Source organism: Hermetia illucens, chromosome 3 (assembly GCF_905115235.1).
Source record: "Hermetia illucens chromosome 3, iHerIll2.2.curated.20191125, whole genome shotgun sequence".
Classification (NCBI taxonomy): Eukaryota; Metazoa; Arthropoda; class Insecta; order Diptera; family Stratiomyidae; genus Hermetia; species Hermetia illucens.
In genome coordinates, this window is record NC_051851.1 from 140,915,397 (window position 1) to 140,928,975 (window position 13,579).

General features: G+C 42.4%; 1 protein-coding gene across 6 annotated transcripts in view; it reads right to left on the reverse strand.

The window, feature by feature from the left end:
* LOC119652405 overlaps positions 1–13,579 on the reverse strand; it is a 421,555-nt gene that overhangs the window by 82,084 nt on the left and 325,892 nt on the right. For all 6 annotated transcript variants that reach the window (XM_038056518.1, XM_038056515.1, XM_038056517.1 and 3 more), the window contains one exon: positions 12,259–12,329. The gene's annotated coding sequence lies outside the window, so the exon portion shown is untranslated. The remainder of the gene's footprint in view (positions 1–12,258; positions 12,330–13,579) is intronic.

The following is a 13,579-nucleotide window of genomic DNA, read 5'->3' on the forward strand; positions in this document are numbered from 1 at the left end:
TGGTGCGCTTATATGAAATCTATTCCTCAAAATCTCACGCGTTGGACGTGGACTAGCCGTTTTGTTTGCCCTACATAAAACTTGTCGCAGTCTGTACAGGAAATCTTATAAATGTCGCTTTTTTCAGTACATTCTTTTTGGTTCTTGACTGATTGTAATCGGGTCGTAAGTAGGTATCGTCTGCTCTTTGAGGTGACCCGGAATCCACGTTTGTTTAGCTGCCTTTTGATGTTGTCCATTGCCTAGGTGCCCCCTGGAGGAGTGTTGAGCGTTGCTGTCTTGAAGCCGGGCGTAGTTTCTTTTTTGTCCGGTTTTCAATGTTGTATCCGCTTTTTTTTTGGCTGTTTCCAGGATGTAGTTCATTTCTTTATTTCTTCTCTCCTCATTGAGCGATGTTGTGACCATCCTGTGGATCATAAAGTTGTATGCCGCCATCTTATGGTGGAAATCGTTGTGTCTGGGTCGGTTTCCTGTAGATGCTGAATTCAAAATCCCCTTTTTCCCGGATTATTTTTAAGTCCAGAAATGGTATCCCTCCTTCGTTTTCCATCTCCATAGTGAACTCGATGTTCTTCTGTGCCTGGTTGGTCGGGAGTGTCCCAGCGTCCTCGAATTTATTCTACTTAAATACCTCGCATAACAGCGTTCAGAAGGGGTTGCCCATTGCTGCCCCGGAGATGGTTTTATAAAATTTATTCCTGAATATGAAATAGGATTCACACATGCATGCGAAAATTAGTTTTCTATACAGTTTAGCCTTCTCCCTCCATTCGGATGAGTTTTCGTGTGTCGTGATCCATTCTTCTAACTTGTACAGGGTTTCCTTCATCGGTGCGCTTGGGAACAACGCTTTTACGTCAAAGGACATTAATATTTCATCACTTTGTATCCCCTCGGCCTCGTTGAGTCTGTCAATGACTTCTCTGCTGTTTCCCACTGCTCGTTGAATGAACTGGAAACAGCCAAGAACAAGTCGGGAAACGGGAAGCTGGAAGATATGAAAGGTTTTGTGTATTTTTTTTATAAAAACATTTGAGTGTACATTTGTCCCATTAGTACGTAGCACGCAATATATATTATGTCAGAATATCTACATTCAGTCTTGAATTTGCAAAGAAGCGATAAATTTGACCTATTCTAACCTTTTTAGTAATCGGTTGGATAGTTTCTAAGAATGAAAGAAATGATCACTTTCGACCTCCGGCACTCCTCACCTTTCTAACAAATGGCAAAACTAGCTTCGAAAGCTATAAGCCGAGACGTTTCATTTGATATCTCACATTCTTTGATGCAAAAGCAATTACATCCCCCTTTTGCATGTATTGGACCCATTCGTTGCATAATTATGTAACTCACTGTATGAGTGAGCGTTCATAGTTCCCACCTTTCCACCACATTTAGGGTAATTCGCTACAATCATCTCCCAGAAAAATGCAATGACGGACAGATAGATGGACAGACAGACAGACAGACCTTTTTTTTTTGAGGAGGTGGAAATCTTCAAAAGACACTGGCCTGGACACGCCAGCGTGTGGGATTCTTACCCACTAAAACCACCCTCGACTCCCTCCAAGCCCTGTGGAACCACCATACGGTATTACATCACGGGGCGGAGCCAGCTCATTTTAGCTTGGTCCCCTTTCGTCTCTACGCGGCGTACGTAACTGCGCTTTTCTGGTCTCCTCTGCCTTCCGCAGTTTACTCTGGATAGATACGACCATGGAGTTGATCGCATCCCAGTCTTCCTGACATGTTAGCATTCTTCGCACCAGATTCTCTGGTACAAGCACCTCTCCTAGAGTCTCCTCTAGTTTCTTCCTTTCCTCCACAAACCTTGGACAGTGGAAGAATACATGCTCTGGGTCCTCTGGGACTCCATCACAGTTTGGACAGTCGGGTGAGGTATCTAGTTTAAACCTAAACAGGTATTGGCGATATCCTCCATGCCCCGTGAGAAACTGAGTAAGATTATAATTAATCTCACCGTGCCGTCTCCCTAACCACTCCTTGATGGCAGGGATGAGCCTGTGTGTCCACCGACCCTTTCCCGAGCATTCCCAACGCTCTTGCCATCTGTTTAGCGATCTCTCGCTTTCGGCGTTCTTCGTCTGCGATAAAGGAGAGATAGACTTCGCATTATATATATTCGTCATCTCATCTACCAAGATGTCAATGGGCATCATTCCAGAAATGACGAATGCTGCATCATCTCAGATAGTCCTGAATGCCGAGCACACCCTTAGGGCTGTTCTTCTGTAGACTGAACTTAGTTTGTTAGCGTTAGATGTAACCTGCAATGCCTTTCCCCAAACTGGAGCTGCATAGAGCAGGATTGAACTCACTACCCTAGCTATAAGCAACCTGGAAGCATGCCGTGGCCCTCCCACGTTCGGCATCATTCTTGCCAGGGCCACACTCGCAGTGGATGCTTTGTCATAGACATACTGCACGTGTGGCTTATAGCTAAGCTTCCCATCTATCATCACTCCCAAGTATTTGATCGCAGGCTTAGAAGTGAGGATATGATCCCCAATTTAAATACGGGCAAAATTTCTTTTTCGGCGCTTGGTGACAAGGACCGCTTCCGTTTTTTTCCTCCGCAAGCGTCAGACCAGAACTCTCAAGCCAAGCCTTAACAGCACTGATCGCTTCGCATGAGTATAACTCAGCATCTTCGAGATGCTTTGCGATAACAACCAGTGCTATATCATCGGCGTAACCCACCACCGTGGCCTCCTCCGGAAGGGGAAGATTAAGAACATCGTTCTACATGATGTTCCACAGCAGTGGGCCCAGTACAGAGCCCTGTGGGACACCCGCGGAGACAACGTACTCCTGGGGTCCGTCATCGGTGTCATACCAAAGCCTCCGTTCTTGTAAATAGCTGTTGACAATAGCTGCAAGATAAACGCAAATACCAATCTTCGCCAGAGATTCCCGTATTAGGTTCCAATTGGCCGAATTGAATGCATTTCTCACATCCAGGGTCACCACTATGCAATATTTGCTAGTACTGCCCCTTCCGTGGATTGCATCTTCGGCCAAGCCAGTAACCATTTTCATGGCATCAATGGTTGATCTGGCTTTACGGAACCCATACTGCCGATCTGAGAGACCTGCCTGGCTCCCAACAACCGGGAGTAATCTATTATAGATTACTCGCTCTAGCATTTTGCCCGCAGTGTCCAAAAGACATATAGGTCTGTAGGAGGTTGGCTCACCTGGAGGTTTGCCAGCCTTAGGCAGTAGCACCAACTTCTGTCGTTTCCATGATGCAGGAAATATCCCCTCGGACATGCACGCTTCGAACAGACAGACAGACCTGCAGGTGAGCCAACCTCCTACAGACCTATTTGTCTTTTGGACACTTTAGGGAAAGTACCAGAGCGAGTAATCTATAACAGATTACTCCCGGTTGTTGGGAGTCAGGGACGTCTGTCAGATCGACAGTATGGGTTCCGTAAAGCCATAAAGCATTTATAAGATTTCTTGCTTAGACTGCGACAAGATTTATGTAAGGCAAACAAAACGGCTAATCTACACCAGGGTGTTAGAGTACATAAAGGAGGCCGGATCCGCTAAAAATAAGAATAACTCAAACATAAAGTCCGCGGTTGCCAGATATGTAATAGAGCAGGGGCACCATTTGTATTATAGTTGGACAAAAACAATATTTTGAAGAAAGTGAACGACATTAGAAAACTAGACTCCTATAAGAGCCCCACATCTCGAAAATTCGCACCAAAAACGGTTAAACGAATATGGGGAAGAATTTTTCCACCTTAGTGGAACTTTTAGGAAGCACTAGAAGAAGAATAGAAGCATAATTAAAATATCATAATCACAGGAATTGCTATAGAAAAATGCAAATTGTAAAGAAAATTTTCAGAAGATAAAACACTGAAGAAAGGACAGTCTGTCCCTGAAATACGTATTTACATACATTACCAAATACTTTTAGCCAATAAAAAGGAAAATATCTTCTAAGCAAATCGTTCACTGAAAATTTCGGCTAACTAACTATCTCCCAATTCAAACCAACCCTCTTAAGTCCATCCTAGGAGTACCAAATTGTGCCAACATAGAGGACAATATCTCGCATATGGGTGCCAAATTTCATGGAAATCCGGCCATTAGCGCCAAAGTTATAGCAGTTCGAAGTTATCAATTTCGCGTTTAGTGTATCTAAAGCAATGCAAATAAGATGCTGACGTCATAATTAATGAGAATAATTGACATTCAAGTGAAATATTAAAGTCCCATGTATGAACAAGTTACTTCTCCCCAGCCCTTTTATCCTTTGCTGATATTAGGTGTGGTCTTTTTGAGGTTTTGTGTAAACACAAAACCTTATTAAAATCGGTTTACTGTCTGTCTGTCTGTCCGTCCGTCTGTCTAACTGTCCGTCTGTCCGCCACACGCATTTTTCTCGGAGACGGTTATAGCGATTCACACCAAATTTGGTAGAAAGGTGGGAACTGTGAACGCTCATGCATATAGTGAGTTACATCCTTGTACGATGAATTTAAGGGGGGGGGGGGGGGGGGTCCCCATACATGCAAAAGGGGGGAGTAAATTTTTTTTTCATCAAATATAGTCATGTGGGGTATCAAATAAAAGGTCTTGGTTAGTACTTTTCGAAGCCGGTCTTAGTTTTGACTTTTGTTGAAAAGATGGGGAGTGCGGGGGGTTGAAAGTGGTCATTTTTTTAACGAACCCATTCTCAGGAACTACCAAACCGAAAAATCTGAAAAAAATCAGGGGGCTGCCACTATATGGTGCCTAGGCTCCGAAATACCCTCCATACCGATATCTGTTCAAATAAAGTTAATAATAGTATATTACTATAATTTTTAGTAATTGACAGGAAAACCCACCTAGAATCACAAAATTTGCAACAATGTAGGCTACAGTATGGAGCATGATCCTGCCAAATTTGATGAAAATCGCACTATTACTAACAAAGTTACACTATGTCAAAACTGTCGCTCCTCTGCAAATTCAAGACTATGAATGTCAATATCACTTGAAAGTGGCTATTTTCACAGAATATATGCATATTTTACGTGCTACATGCTAATGGGACAATTGCACACTCAAATCTCTTTATAAAAGAAATACACAAAACCTTTCGTACCTGAAGCGTCTAGCTTCCGGTTTCCCGATTTGTTTGTATCTGTTTTTGGTGAACTTCTTCACATCTGCTAATAATGTTGAACTCCTAGTGAGAAGCGTATGGAATTAGCTATAATCGATAGAATATTTTGCAGAGCTAATTATTTGTAATAATAATTGCTAACGCAGTTGAATTAAATTAAATTAAATAAAAATTAAATTATTATGCAAGTGCAACTACCACGCACTAAATTTTCTCAGTACCGGCGGCTTTTGAGAGTGAGTAAGCGGGCTCCCGGCAGTCGATATTCCTTGACCGCAGAGCCACGGTGGTGGACAACTTGGCCACCATGGCAACTAATACTACAAGTGTTTTAGATTTGGAGAAGGAGGTGTTCAAACGAAGCATAACTCTGCCAAGAACACCAATTGCAAAGGCAAAGAATGATGGGCTAGAAGGAGATAGCTGGCCAAAAAAGACGATTTTGACACCCATCGGATTTGATCAAGAGGTACTCCAGCAACAGTAAATAGATCATCAATTTTACGATCTCCTCCAATACCAAAGCCGGCAAAAGAGAAAGCTGATGGCAGCTCAGCAAAGGTGAAGGAGTCAGTAAAAGGAGTAATATTGCCAAGACTTACCGAGAATAGAGTCCTGACTTGCTGCTTGGGACTAAAATAGTTGAGCTGTTCGAATTCATCAAGGACAAGCACAACGTGCACCAAGTCATTAAGAACATGGTGAGAGCCATCAGTGTGCTTTGCAATAGGTCCGAGGAAGAAGTAAGAAAGCTTAAGGAAACGCCGGACATCCCAGCTCCAACAGTGTCACAGGCGAACCAAGTGACACCAAAGGACAAGGTCATCGATTTACGATCAAGTAAGAGAGTGCGAGGCAAAGAGGGGGAAGCTTTGGCGAATCAACAGGCACCAAAAATGAAAACAAGTCGGAATACCGAAAGCTCCCGCTTCGGGTATAAAGGTTTTGTGTTCATCTTATCTAAGAAATTTCAACTAACATTTTTCTATCCGTATACAGCTACAAAACTACGAGACATACGTACATATTACAGCCGTAGATGTTACGCTCACCCTAAACAAACAAACTGCCTATTTCCGAATACTGTACACATATAGGCACGTATACAGATTGATCGTACCCATATTTCCGATTTACTTCTTATATCTATCTGAATTAGGCAATACCCGCAAAGTTCATTAGCACGCATATATTATATACCTACATAGACACATGTCCCGTTGGAATAATTGATATTCATATACAAATGATTAAAAAACTAAAACAAAATAATTCTTTTCCACCCAATTCATACGAACTTACTTCGTTGTGGTATTGATGAATTGATATGTGATGATGACGTCATGCAGGTTGTAGAGTGCACGAAATTCACGAAAAATTGTAAAATTTTACCTCCTACAACTTTGTTAATAATATTTTGATTTTCTTCAAACTTCACGAAATTATGCATTATGTTCTTCTTTATACGCATGCCAAATTTTGTACTTCTGGGATGAACATAAGGGGGGGGGGGGGGGGGGGGTGCCGGGTAAATTCCTAAAATGTGGAAATATACTATTATTAACTTTATTTGTGCAGTTATCGGAACCGGATATATTTTGAGGCCTAGATTTCGTAGAGATGCACTACTGGGATTTTTTTTAGATTTTTCGGTTGGATAGGTTCTGAGAACGAGACCTGTTACACTTTTTGATGGTCATATTTTGAGCCCTCACTCCTCTACCTTTCACCCGATATCAAATATTAAACCAGTTTCGAAAAGTACTAATTGAGATCTTTCATTTGATATCCCACATGGCTACATTCTGTGAAAAAAAAATTTGCACCCTCCTTTCACATGTATGGGGAGGCCCCCTTAAACTTAACACAAAATGACGTCAGTTGCTGCATGTAAAGGGAACGGCAGATCACATACTCCTACTAATTTTCGTGACGATCGGTCCAGCCGTTTCTGAATAAATCGGCTGTGACAGACAGACCGACAGACAGACAGACAGACAGACAGACAGACAGACAGACAGACAGACAGACAGACAGACAGACAGACGGACAGACAGACATCGAATCGATTCTAATAAGGTTTTGTTTCACACAAAACCTTAAAAAGGGGTTTTGACCAGTCCAAGGAACGGAACTAAAAGTTCAGAAAGGCCCAAAGTGCCCAAAGTAGGAATGTCGGCTAGCGAAGCGAAATCGAAGGAAAATAAGAGTGGTTGGACTAAGGTCGTGGACAAAAAAGAAACAAGAAACCAAACGAATTCACCCGGAGGCAATTGTAAACTCCAGTAGAGGACATCTAACGTATGCGGAGATACTGAAGAAGGTGAAATCTGACCCCGACCTAAAGAATCTAGGCGGAAATGTCAGTAAAATCCGAAGGACCCAGAAAGGGGATCTCATGTTTGAGTTGAAAAAATCCAGCGAGAGGAAAACTAATGGCTTTCGTAACCAAGTTATCAACTAACTTGGGAAGAATGTCGTGGTTCATTGCCAAAAGTATGATGTATACATACAGTACAAGGATCTCGATGAGGTAATAACTAGAGAAGAGATCTATACTGCCTTGAAGCAACAATTCAAGTTGAAGGAATTCAGCGAAGAATCTATCGTGAGCCTAACAAAAGCTTATGGCGCTACTCAAACGACCACAATGCGACTGCCAGTGGAGTCAGCGCAGAAGTTGTTGGCGGCGGGGAAGGTTAGGATTGGACGGGTTGTTTGCCGACTAAGGGAACAGATCTCTTTAAAGAGTTGCTTGAAATGCCTAATGTTTGGACAGTTCGCGAAGGCATGCACTAGGGACATCGATCGGTCCGACCGATGTTGAAGGTGTGAGGAGAAAGGACATATTGCCAAGGGGTGCAATAGAGACCCCAAATGCATTTTGTGCGAAGGAAAGGAGGGACGGGATAACCGGCCTATTACCGGAAGTGGTAAATGCCCAGAATTCAGAAAGGCGTTACTTGCAGTGAAAAAATAAGGTTAATACAAATAAACCTCAATCATTGCCGGGTCGCACAAGATTTCCTTGCGCAGACCCCTCACAAATCCGCGATGGATATTACTATCATTACAGAAATCTCAACGGTGTTGTATGGGTCACAGATTCGACTGGTGGAGTGGTGATATGGGCATGCGATCGTCAAGCCATACAATATAGGGTGGGTCAGGCGGCTAGTGGCTTTGTGTGGGCAAAAATAAGCGGTATATTCGTATACAGCTGCTACACCCCACCGAGTCTCACACTGCCTGAGTTTGAAGACCTGCTAGACGATCTTGTTCACAACGCAAGGAGACGCGGTCCAAAGGTGATAGCCGGGGACTTTAATGCGTGGGCTATCGATTGGGGCAGCAAAGAGACTAACGCAAAGGGTCAGTGCTTATTAGAAGCATTTGCCCAGCTGGATGTAGTTCTGGCCAACGAAGGCGATGTAAACACTTATCGGAAAGGGGGAACTGGTTCAATTGTAGATCCAACCTTTGTCAGGCTTGCACTAGCACGTGACATGTCCTGGCAAGTTGGCAAGGACTTCACGGCCACCAGCCAACGACCTTTGAACTAATAACGGAGCCACAAGGCAGGGGACCCGCACCTCGGAAGCCGAAATCCAAAAGAACACCAGGATGGTCTGCAAAAGCGATGGATGAGCAAACAATAATGGAAGTGTGACCTGCCTAGCGAAGCACGGATAGAGCTCTCCATGTTACACAAAGCATCTCCAAAGCATGTGACGCGTCGATGCTTAGGAGATGCTCATACCCCACTAGAAGGTCCAATTATTTGTTGAATAGGGAACTTGCCAGCCTTCGATCGATTTCCCACATTGCCAGACAGACGGCTCAGAGGGCAATAGGTAGGATCGACCAAGAGCAAAAGGAGCATGCCTATAGGGAAGCTTGCAAGAACCTCAAGCTCGCCATCCAGCGAAGTAAGAGAGAGTGTTTTAAGGAGCTTTGTTTGGAAGCGGACATAAATCTGTGGAGTAGCGCTTATAAGATCGTGACAGGACGATTCAGAGGCCGATCATCTCAGCAGGGGAACCGTCCTCCTATAGACCCATATATCTTCTAGACACTATGTGGAAAATGTTGGAGCGGATTATTTATTATAGATAACTCCCAGTCGTCGAGAGCAAAAGTGGGCTTTCAGATAGGCAGTATGGGTTCCGTAAAGCCAGATCAACCATTGATGCCATCAAAATGGTTACTGGCTTGGCCAAAAATGCAATTCACGAAAGGGATTATACCAAAAAAAGTCAAGCGACGACGGCTTTACGGTTTCTTACCAGGGCAGAGGCAAATCGTCAGACGCTGCCTCACCTCTGCCCTGGGAGCAGCGTGACCGTAGCGGCTCGCAGATGTTGAATGCTCCTTTATATAATTCGTAAAACACATTCTCAAAACGAAGGATTATACCAGCAAATAGTGTGTGGTGGTCACCCTGGATGTGAGGAATGCATTCAACTCGGCCAATTGAAACCTTATACGAAAGACTCAGACGACGATTGGTGGTCCCACCTATCCCGCCGCTATTATCGATAGCTACTTGCATGAGCGGACTCTTTGGTATAACACCGATGATGGACCTAAAGAGTACGTTGTCTCCGTAGGTGTCCCACAGAGCTCTATACTGGGCCCACTACTGTGGAACATCATGTATAATGATGTGCTTAACCTTCCGGTTCCGGAGGAGGCCACGGTGGTGGGTTATGCCGATGATATAGCACTGGTTGTGGTCGCAAAGCATCTCGAGGATGCGCTCGCGACATACTTGCAGGCTGCTCATAGCCAGGGTGGTGAGCTCTATCATGCTATATGCAGTCCCAGTTTGGGGAGAAGCACTGCAGGTTTTAGGCAATACACATAAACTGAGTACGGGTTACAGAAGAACATCCTTAAGGGTGTGTTCTGCCTTCAGGGACGTCTCAGACGATGCAGCGTTCGTCATCTCGGGAATGATGCCGATTGACATCCTGGCAACCGAAATGATGAACATTTATAACACCAGGTCCATCATAAGCAGATGGCAACAACGATGGGACCAGTCAGAAAAGGCTCGTTGCACTTACATGTTGATCCCCTCCATCAGGGAGTGGCTTGAGAGAAAGCATGGGGAGACCAATTATAATCTCACCCAGTTTCTCACCGACCATGGAGAATACCGTCAATACCTGTACATGTTTGAATTGGACACCTCTCCTAATTGTCCAAACTGCGAGGGGGTCCCAGAGGACCTAGCGCACATATTCTTTCAATGTGCTTGGTTCGTGGAAGAAAGGAGGAGCCTAGAAGAAACTCTAGGTGAAGTGCTATCACCGGAAAACGGGGGAGTTGGGGGTTGGTTAGTGGGTAAAAATCCCGCACTCCGGCGTGCCCAGGCAGAGTCTTTTGAAGATTTTCACCTCCGTAAAAAAAAGCGAAAAAAAAGACAGATAGACAGTCAGACAGACATTGACCTTGATATTAATAAGGTTTTGTTTTGCAAACAAAACCGTAAAAAAAATCGAGACTCACCCGGCTACTGAATTTAAGCGTTAGTGAGTAGTTTGGTGGGGGACCATCTGTGACCGTTCTCCTGTTATTTTTAACGTAACCCTTATACAAATTCAATTGCTCAAGAATAGCGAGAAGTGCACAAATTGATATAATAAAGTAGCCACATTATATTATTCATTGCATCTACGAGTATTTTGATGGCAGTGGAGGAACATATTACCGTAAGTAGACTTTCCCCGGTACCGTAGCTTCCAGAACCAACTCATCCTATACTATATAAATGGTTTCTGACAGATTCTGTCTCTAGCTGAATCCCCAACGAAAAGGAAATTCATTCATGCTCTAGGCCTACTGGGGATTCTATCCCTTGGAGATCTAACTGGTGGAAGAACGACGAACACGTCTTTTGGGACCCGAAGACCTTGTTTAATTGAAATGTGAGTTGAGATGCTGTAACACAGCAAATTTTTTAACACTTTTCATTCGTGTCAAATCGATGAGAGTGTATCCTTGTCAAAGAATGTTTTTTGAAATGGCGCTCTTTGCCAGAGGTAATTTAATTCAATAAAATATCTTGTTTGGAGTTCATTTGGTAGTAAAAAGAAATTCACCACTTTTTCAACTTTTGGAAAAAGTTTTTGCGTTAAATTGATTATAGTAAAAATGCATATTGAAAGTAGGTCAATGACTTCTTAAATTCTGTATTGAGGTATCCGCATAAAAAATTAGGCTTGCAACTTTTCGTAAACAAGTGAAAATAACAATCATTTATCGTATGTGGATTGACACATATATTATCAACAAAAAATTTTCCCTCAAGGACTTCGGCGCCTGAAAGTGAATTCATTCTTCTCTATTTTCACCAAAATAATATTCTCCGTAAAGTGTGACAAGAGTATAACAAAAATCTTCGCACATATCCTTGCAAAACATCTTCCCAGAATACCGATATTCACCAGACATTATGTCTACGCAGTCATACTACAAAGGAGGCAAAATTGCTTATTATCATTCCTAGGGAATGGAATATTGTAAGTCGTATCGTATCAGAATATAGAAATACGTAAGTCTGAGGATGTGTTGAAATATGAAGGTAACTGTTGGAGAATTTTGATGAGGATCTGATGTATATGGAGATGATAATTTGGTATTTGTCTACCATCGTTTTGGGCTAAATTGAGATGGAACTCTATACTGAGCTTCAGGAGCTACAATACGTCTACGTTTGTTTTCCGTGATATAGTAGATATATGTCCTTGTATTCTTTGAAGGTGGTTGTATTCGTTGTCCTACTTACTATAGAGCATGTCAGAGGTTGGGCGAATAATAGAGGAAAAACTATTTATAAAGGTACAAAAAGGGTATGGATATATGTACATCGAAATGTTCACCAATTTATCTCAACCCACCAGAAGAATAAAGTTTTGCTCTTACTCTACGCGGAGCTCAGAATATACTCAAATGTCATTTTCAATCACGACATTTTTAAATATGTTACATTTCTAGAAAAAAATATCTAAAATAATTTGAAACAAAATTTCTTAAGTCTGAAATGAAAATTTGTATTTAGATATGCATTGAAAAGCTCTTCCTTAATTACTTACCTTTTGAACATAAAATTGTGATTCATTCAGGCATTCAGGCTTGTTGTAGGAAGAATGCAAATTGTTGTATTCTGAAAAGAGAAAACACAGAATAAGAAGAAGAAACTTTGAAAACTCCAAAGCTAAGAGACATTGTATTTGAAAACTGGCTTTCTTATATTGTTACGGGATTATTTAGAGGGGTGCCGAGACTTACGACTTTAGTAAGAATCGCACCCACTTGCATGCGCATCATTGGATTGCGTATTTACTAACAAAAACCTGGTCTCTAAATTTATATTAGGTTGTTGCACATGAAATGGCCAAGTGAAGTTAGTTGCGATTTTGCTGTATCAAACCACCACCAATTAGGGCTGTTGGTGTCGGATAATAAAGTCTAAATACTCTTACATTTAATCAAGGAGTTACTTGTTATCACAACAACAGGGAACAAGTCGGGAAACCGGAAGCTTGACGCTACAGGTATATAAGGTTTTGTGTTTCCCTATGTGAGGAGCATAACGTAGTTCTCCATTGGCTTATAGCATTGACCCAAGATATTGAAATCGCTCAGTTCTGGGCAGGTTACTGCCATTGCCAGAACTGAGCGATTTAAATATCTCGAAGGGCAGGTTACTGCCATTGCCAGAACTCCGCGATTCAAATATCTCGAGTCGAGCGATTTAACTATCTCGAAGGGCAGGTTCTGGCCATTGCCAGAACTCAGCAATTTAAATATCTCGAGCCAATGCTATCAGCCAATGGAGAACTGCGTAATGAATTTGTTTCACGCATTAATGCAACCTGGATGAAGTGGCATCCCGAACTGGTGTTCTTTGTGATCGACGTATCAGCGCACGTCCCAAATCTAAAATTTACTGCAATATCGTCCGTCTGCCACTCTCTACAGTTCTGAATGTTGGCCGACTATAAAGAACAATGAACGGCGTCTTGCGGTAATGGGGATGAAGATTTGATAAAACAAAATGACGGAACCGATCACCACGACCCGACCCCGCTTGTGAACTGAAGGCTGAAGAAAAAGAAAAGGATGTGCCCTCAATTCTCTAGAAAGCGATTTAAATAAATCATTTGATGGAAAGTCCTGTATTGATAATGGTCAACATCATACGCTTCACGCTCTGAGTTTAATATTATTAGCAAATGCCAACGATTTTACCAACATCAAATATAAACTGGACGCTTCAGGTACGAAAGGTTTTGTGTATTTCTTAGTACGTAGCACGTAATATATCCATATATTATGTGAGAGTATCCACTTTCGGGTGATATTGACATTCATAGTCTTCAATTTTCAAAGAAGCAACAAATTTGAGGTATT